Source organism: Triticum aestivum, chromosome 1D (assembly GCF_018294505.1).
Source record: "Triticum aestivum cultivar Chinese Spring chromosome 1D, IWGSC CS RefSeq v2.1, whole genome shotgun sequence".
NCBI classification, from domain to species: Eukaryota; Viridiplantae; Streptophyta; class Magnoliopsida; order Poales; family Poaceae; genus Triticum; species Triticum aestivum.
The window spans coordinates 33,648,108-33,656,123 of record NC_057796.1 but is presented as its reverse complement, the minus strand read 5'-3'; the positions used below and the strand labels follow the sequence as shown (position 1 = coordinate 33,656,123).

Here is an 8,016-nt window from a genome sequence, read left to right as displayed (position 1 = left end):
AGAAAAGAAAATTTTGGTTTCAGAAAAAAATTCTGGATTTTTTTTTTCAAAATATGATACGTAATATGACCGGGAAGTTTGAAATATTTTTTCAAAATTTCATCACACTCATGAACATGAACAAAGTCCTAGACATCAACAAGGTTTAATAAGATTGATATGCTATATACATCAAGAAGTGCCTGTTAAGTGAGCTGGTGCTGGGGTTGGATAGAACTCTGAAGTTAAGCGTAGTTGGGCTGGAGTAGTGTGAGGATGGGTGACCTTTCGGGAAGTTTGACCACGGAGTGCGATTTGACTTGAGATTAAGCATATTGACCAGAGATTAAGCCGTAGTGACCCGAGATTAAGAAAAAAAGAAAAAAAATGAAAAACATTTGAAAAAAATATTTCTGAATTTTTTTTGAAAAAAAATGTTAGTAATGGCGCACTTCTATGTGGTGCGCCATTACTAAGTGAGATAGTAATGGCGCACCGTGTGATGTACTAATGGCGCACTGCCTGGTGCGCCATTAGTATACCAGATACTAATGGCGCACCTGTGGTGCGCCATTAGTAAAAAATTCTAATGGCGTGATGCTAGCGGCGCACCTGTAGTGCGCCATTAGTAGGCAAAATAGGTGCGCCACTAGCGGGCCTTTTCCTAGTAGTGTATTTCATGCCCTCTTTTTTCCACACTATCTATTGCATCTGTCTCTCATATAATGTCTTTACATTCAACTATGTTTCCTGTTTATCAGCCATTTGAATTGGAGCGGGTGATGCCAGTATCTAGCAGACTAAAAACATGGTCTTCAAATAAAACAGTGCTACCTCTTGGTGGAGATAGCACCCCGGTTGTACATGCACAAGAACCAGCCCTACCACACATAACCCAAACTCTCGCAGATTGTACCCCTACTGCGATGGACAGAGAACCAGCTTCACCCAATCTAACCCCAACCCCAGCCGATAGTAACCCAGTTCCTGTTGACACAGCACCATCTCCCCACAGAGCTCCCAAACAAGAGCAGTTAGTAAGGCAGCTCCAGTGCCCAAAGGGCCAGTACTATCACGGCGAACCCCAACTCCACCAGTTAGTACGCCCATTCCTGTGGAGGAAGCACAACCAGCTGGTCGTAGTTTAGCATCTATCGCATTTGATGTTGTTAAATCGTATGTGCGTATCTTCCCATCTTGGAAATATTATTCTGAAGATGAAGGAAAATGCCAGTTGCAGGTGTTTGTCCAGGAGTTATGTGTAAGTAATGTTATTCATGGCAATTACTTTGCTTCGTCCCATACATCCTACCTCCATGATGGTTATAATACAACAAATTTTCCCATTTTTCTCTATAGGGAAGGACCGATTTGAAAACTCAGGATGAGGTAATCTGTGCTAATACCTCTGCTATCTTCAAGACTGCTTGGTGGCAATATCGGAATTACCTGAAGAAAACGTACTTCACCGGCAAAGAAACTCATCAAATTCCCTTACGTTCTCCTGAGACACATTTACTGGACGATGACTGGGAACGCCTTGTTCTGTACCGGTCCCGAACCAAGAATGTGGTAAGGTCTATGAGCTCATTTTCTATTTTTAAGTATTATATTCTTGCATCTTACTGTACTCTGTTCATGTAGAACAAGTGCCTAAACTTGAAGAACAACTGTTCTAATTTAAGATTCCATTGCTATCATAGTTCAAAAAAGCGCTAGGCGTTAATTGTGCGTTTTGCCACCGTCTTGCGCTTTACTGACCAAAGCGCATGCTTATGCGCAGTTATGCACAGATTATGCGTAATTATGCACAATGCGTTTTGCCAACGCCTAGAGTCTAGGCGCCTTTTTTAACTATGATTGCTTTGCTCTTGTATCACTGTATTTACTCATACAAATTTATTTTTAAATTAAAGGATCCAATCGAAACTCCAATGACGCAGCAGGTATGTTCACGCATGTTTCTTTAACAGGTTTGCTCTGATCAATAGCTCTGTTGATTTCAATTTCAATTGTGTATACAGTTGACTTTCATATCATGCACATTACTAGCATCACAACAGAGCCAATAGTGTTGTTGTACATGTAGACCCGTGGTACCCATCTGAAATCTTGTTGTGTCGTGTAGTTTCCCACGCTTTGTATTCTTTCACTGTTGCTTTGTCTTGAACTGATATGATTTGAACCGTGTCTCTATTTTGATTTGGCAAGACAATGCAGTGACCATAGGACATAGATATATTTTTGTTTGATGCTTTTATTATGTACTAGTACTTGGCAATAGAAGACTTGGTAGTTTAATCCTGTCCACCTTACTAATGAACTGGTTCACCGAAATGAGTTTCATATACTAGTACATGCTAAACTTGCTATGTGTCTGCTTGTTTCTACTTTTAGAATGCTGATAGAATATTGGGGAAGAGTGCCTTATTAAGCAATGGTAAAGGAAGTAATGCATATAAGGTTCAGGATAGTGACACATCCTTGTTGGTCTCCAACAAAGCTGATAAAACAGCTAAGGAAGACAATCTTGAAGACAGCGAGACAACCCCAAAGTCCTGTCTTGGTTTAGTGTTCGAGTTACTGGCCACTACCGCTTGCACAAGCTATTCAAACTCACTGTCTGAATCAGTTCGGTTTCTTGAGTCTCAAGTACAAGATGAAAGACATCGATCTGTTGTGCTGCGACAAGAAGCGAAAGGGCTGCGGAAGTCCCTGGAGCATTCAGATGCATACTTTCTGGTGCAACAGCAAGCGTTGGAGGATTTTAGCGCCAAACAGGACAAAGCTAATCAGCTTGCTAAGCTTATTGCCAGCATGGTGGATACCCAGGATAACGTTTCTTGAGCTCTTCTGAAGTTGTTTCAGTTATGCTCTTGTTTTGATGCCGCGTTTATTTGCACTGGTGGCCAATTTTGACGGCCAGTGTATGTAATGTGCTGCTTTGTTCCCTATATTTGCACTGGTGGCGAACTTTGATGCCCAGTGGATGTAATATGTGTAATAGCGGTAATAGACTAGCGTTAATTGCTTGCTTATTTATTTCCTTATTGTCTTGTTTAGTTGTTTGCTTGTAGTCACTGCAGTTCTTTTTCTGTTTTTTTCTAGTGGCCACAATAGCCTATTTTTGGTAACTAGGCCAAAATAATCATGGCAACACACGGACTGTTGTAACCATGGGCCTCCTGCAGGCCGTATGATCCATGGGCCTTCGTCCAGCCGTAGGATCCATCGGCCTTCTATACGGGCCTTAGGGTCCATGGGCCTTCTACGGGCTGTAGGGTCCATGGGCCTTCTACGGGCTGTACGATCCATGGGCCTTCTATGGGCCGTACTATCCATGGGCCTCATACGGGCCGTAGGATCCATGGGCCTTCTACGGGGCGTATCATCATTTCGCCAATCATGGGCCATACTATTTGTGGACCATAACGGGCCGTTAATAGGCCGTATTTGATAACTCTATGAAAACAGCCCAACGGGTTTTTTTTGACATGAAAACGGCCCAACGTATTAACGGTCCGCAAACGGGCCGACTGTAACGACGGGCTGAATTTGGCCCACAAGCAGAAAATGACAGTAACGGGTCGTATGTAACCGAATGTTGCAAATGAGCCCAAGAATCAATGGGCCCTGAGAAGGCCGAAAGATAACTTGGGCTGGAAACGGCCCAATGGAATAACGGGCCGTTAATGGGTATAAAGTGATACACTGTTCATTACGGGCCAGTTTCACCACGGGCCGTTAATGGGACAAGAGTTACAAAGGTCCTCATATGGGCCGAAAGAAGTCATGGGCCACACATGGGCCGGAAGTTAAAATGGGCTGAATCATATTGGACGGCCCAGATGACGCTACTGGGCCTAATTCGGATAGGGCGTAACGGGCCTTGGATTAGCGGGCTGTAAATGGGCTATATGCGAACAGGCCGTTAACAGGCTTTCCGTGGGCCGGCCCGCCACCTTTTGACCAAGTCAAACGGGCCGGCCTTTTCACAGGAATGGGCCTCTGTTGGGCTGTGTCATGTGTCGCCGTATCATAGGCGCCTTCGGTCCAATGAACGGATGACATCTGTCCCAACGGTGAGCCGACACGTGTTTCCTCCAGCCAATGATGATTTTACACGTGGAAAATCCCCATTGGTCGGGGCTGTTAACGGGTTATCGGATCCAAAACCCGACCCGATAGCTTAACGGCGTTCCGTTACGGTGGATGCCACGTGTCGGTCACCCTTGACGAAAGCACTTTTGTGACGCACGATTTATCGTCATGGAAGTGGACACTTCCGTGATGATAATTTTGGCAATGTCATGGAACACTTCTACGACAGCACAGGTATGACTCTCTTGATTCTGTCATAAATTTGTCATGGATGTACATGCATGACAGAAAACGCGACCTACTGTGACAAACACGTATCATCACGGAAGTGTATTGTTTTTGTAGTGGTGGTAGCCAGGGTGTGGCGTTCGGTGACGCACTACAAGAGAAACCCCCCTATACCAACACATATTTAGCAACGGAGATGGCATATGCGTTGGCAGGCCGTGGACTCAACGCACCCACCTCCCCACGAATAGATAACCTCCTCCCTCTACCCACTTCCTCCTTGATTATCTACACCTTCTCCACATCACACGGCCAAACATGTGGAAAACGGGGCAACACAAACTTATCTCCTTGCAGGCCTCCCTCAAAAAGAATATCTCACTGCAGCCGCCACCACAAATCCTCCATCGATCTCACCTGATCCACCGCCGCCGCCAGAAATCCTCCATCGTTCTCACCTGATTTCCCTGCGCCGCCGTTGTCTTGGCACCGCATCCAGGTTTCCCCACTTGATCCTTGGGTATGAGGTTTCCCTCCCACGGCATGTAGATCACGGCTGGACAAGAAACTGTTACGGTATGTCCACCGCCGGCACCATCGCGCTCTCCTTGGAAGCCCCGCTCCCCGCGCTCCATTTTGGTAGTCACCGCAGGGAACGACTACAAAACAAAGACGCACAAGGTTTCTTCTCGCCTTCTTCTGGGTTTTCTCTTTGACTTTGTTGCCTTGGGCATTCTTAATTCCTTCTCTGATGTGTACGCGAAGGTGTCGGAGATGCGGTGGGGATGGGGAAGGTCATTCGGTGCTGCGCCGGGAGGCAGCATCTACTCCACTAGAAGAACGCTAAGCAAAGTAAGAGGCTCTCCAAGATGGTATATGCTTCTTCAATTTACGCACATTTTTTCTTCCTTTTTCAGCTAATCATAGCTCAGTTATGAGAAGTCAATAAGAGTTCAGTACTTCCAGAACTGTCCACGGTCATGTAGTTTGGTTGGTGTCATGTTCTGAATGCTTAGTGAGATTTCCGGGGCTTCATTTGGGTTGTGCCTTTCTTTGCACCATCTAGGTTCAGCCAAAATATAGCTTCTCCTTTGTACTCCTATGATCCTCTCTAGATCTGAATTTGCAGCTTGTTATTACTTTGGCTGAACCTGGATGACGCAAAGTCAGGCTTGCTTCTCTCCCTATCTAGAAATCCATGTGCTGGTTGTTACTAGTTGTCTTGATTAATTCAAATAAATGCTACTTTGTTTACCTCTTGTTTGATAGGAATTTGGATCAGATGTCAATAGCGCAGGGGCAGGGGGCTACTCGATGGGCCAAAAAAGCGGAGGTTCAGTTGCGGCCCAGATGCACAGCAGCGGTGCGACGACTCATATATGCACAAGGGTGTCGCGACGACTGAGAGATGTACAGAAGTGGTGCAGCCGCTCCACAGTGATGGTTTGTAGTGCAGTACGGTCAGCTAGCCATCTGCCCCATCCCGTCCAATTAATATGCAGCAGCTATACGTTATACGGATATTACTAGCTGTAGTTGCAGCTATTAAGTTTTTACTAGTATAGTTGTTCACCAAGTAGGAAAAGTTAGATGCATGTACATGTACGAAACTGACTATGCAGTATTCAAGTTTCCAGCAATTTTTCGTTGAAAAAATTAGTTACTGTTGAAAAAGTAGCTTCCAATTTTGACAGTAATCTTTTAATGGAAACACTGAACCATCCCGCTTGACAAAGTTTATCTATTAATTAAATATGTTGGCAATACCAAAGTGCATCAGTTTCTCAGTTTTTTAGATCATCTTGAGAGAGTTCAAATTCAGAGTAACATTTGGTCTAGAGATCTTTGTGTGAGTAATGATGTTATGTTGACTTCTCCATTCTAACCATGGTATTGGCTTATGGAGATCATAGTTTCTCTATGGAGAAAATTTAGTGTCAGTATACATACATTTGAAATATTGTTTTGTGGTCTTCTAAATTACCAATACATATGTTGTATCTTCAGATTACAGAAACTGGATTGTTTCAGGTAGTGACGACGTTACGTTGTGACTGTGACGTCAAAGGACAACACATGGTTCAGGTTTGTCGCTTGTATTTTTCTACATTTAAGTGTAGTAGGTGAATGTGTAATTTCAATTTATAGCTTTGAAATCACAGCATGTAAATCCTAGCACCACCATTGGTTCCATGTCAATATTCTTGGCACTAAAACATGGAAGATCACTAGTGCTAGATAGGAATTTTTATAATGTAATTTGTAATTGTAGTTCTATCACTACAAAGGGAAATTGGACTACTAATTGCGATCCTGAATATTATTTCTTATCTACCATATACCTATCTTTTCTCCCATCTAATTTGTACAAAAGAACACTTTTCTTGCATGTGAAATTCTCATACTGCTTCTGCGAGACATGACTCGTTGCAGCTAGATTCGTAAAACAATTCATCAAATACTATGTGTGTACTTACATTACCTCGCTTCCTATAAAACACTATTTCGATCGACATGATGAAACTTAATCGTGGAATGAGGTGAGTTAGTTTAATATGCTAATATCTACTTTCAGCTTCAGATGTGTGATACTTTCCAAATCTTACTTGTCTGGGTTTTGCGAACATATCACACCATATTCACTCATGCTATCGCAGACTAATCACATAAGTTTATACGATATCAATTAGATATGTATATTAGTGTTTAAATTATAACTGAAATATGTGCTGCAATATGAAATGATATCTACTTATGGGTGCATGTTCTATGCTATCAAGAAATCTGTGGTTAAAAAATTAATGAACTGCAGTTTTTCTTCCATAGAGATGTACATGTAGTGCAAGTTGGTGCTACATTAGCGAAATCTGACTAGTTGATACGACCACTAAAAATTGTTAAAAATTATTGGCCATGCAGCTGGATTAATTATTGCATAGCCTTCAACCTTTGTTTATTGCTCTTCGAAATTTTGCTGCTCTATTAACCTTTTTTTCTACCGTAAGTTACTGATCTCATTTCTTTATTTTTGTAGATTCCTAAGATATTTTGTCGATGCATGGCTCAGTCAATGATTGTTAGGTCGAGAATGGTGCTGCTAGATAGTCTTATCATCTGATTGCAAGGTCGAGAACGGTGTTGCTGCTGCATAGTTTTATCATCTGATTGCAAGGTCGAGTATGGTGATGCTGCTAGATAGTCTTATCATCTGATTGCAAGGTCGTGAATGGTGTTGCTACTGGATAGTCTTATGTTATGTTTTACGATATCATTTCCAGTGTCAATGTTTCAAAAACTGTAATTTCGAATAGTTGAGACAATGATTGAAAGGTCCAGAATTGGGCTACTAATTAGTATCACAACTTGTAATCTTTGGATCATGTTCTTTGTAATGGAATAGAGGAAATTTAATGTATTAGACCTTTCTCATATATTGTGCCTCTTATGTACTATCCCCATTGACCTTATCATTATCAATGGCTATATATAGAACACATGTTATATCCTTTTGAATATCCTTTAGTGCAGCGTAGCTAGCAACGCATATGTACTGTTGTTAGGCTCTTAGTCAATACGTTGCTATCTTGCAACGCTTATTCACATCGTTTACCAACGGATGTGTATATGTTGTTGTAGACCTTTGCAACGCCACCAACGGCAACGGATACTAATCCGTTGGTGTAGACCATAGCAACGGGTATATAGACA

The 8,016-nt window shown here is 42.5% G+C and overlaps 1 long non-coding RNA gene across 2 annotated transcripts; it reads left to right on the top strand.

The window, feature by feature from the left end:
- Nucleotides 1-4,612: 4,612 nt before the first annotated feature.
- On the top strand, nucleotides 4,613-7,714 carry LOC123164262 (uncharacterized). Of its 2 annotated transcripts, XR_006482257.1 has the most exons (5): nucleotides 4,613-4,989; nucleotides 5,074-5,160; nucleotides 5,578-5,768; nucleotides 6,340-6,393; nucleotides 7,343-7,714. It is a non-coding gene; the product is annotated as an uncharacterized lncRNA (long non-coding RNA). The 2 variants fall into 2 exon arrangements; XR_006482254.1 differs by having other exon boundaries at nucleotides 5,578-6,393.
- Nucleotides 7,715-8,016: the final 302 nt, after the last annotated feature.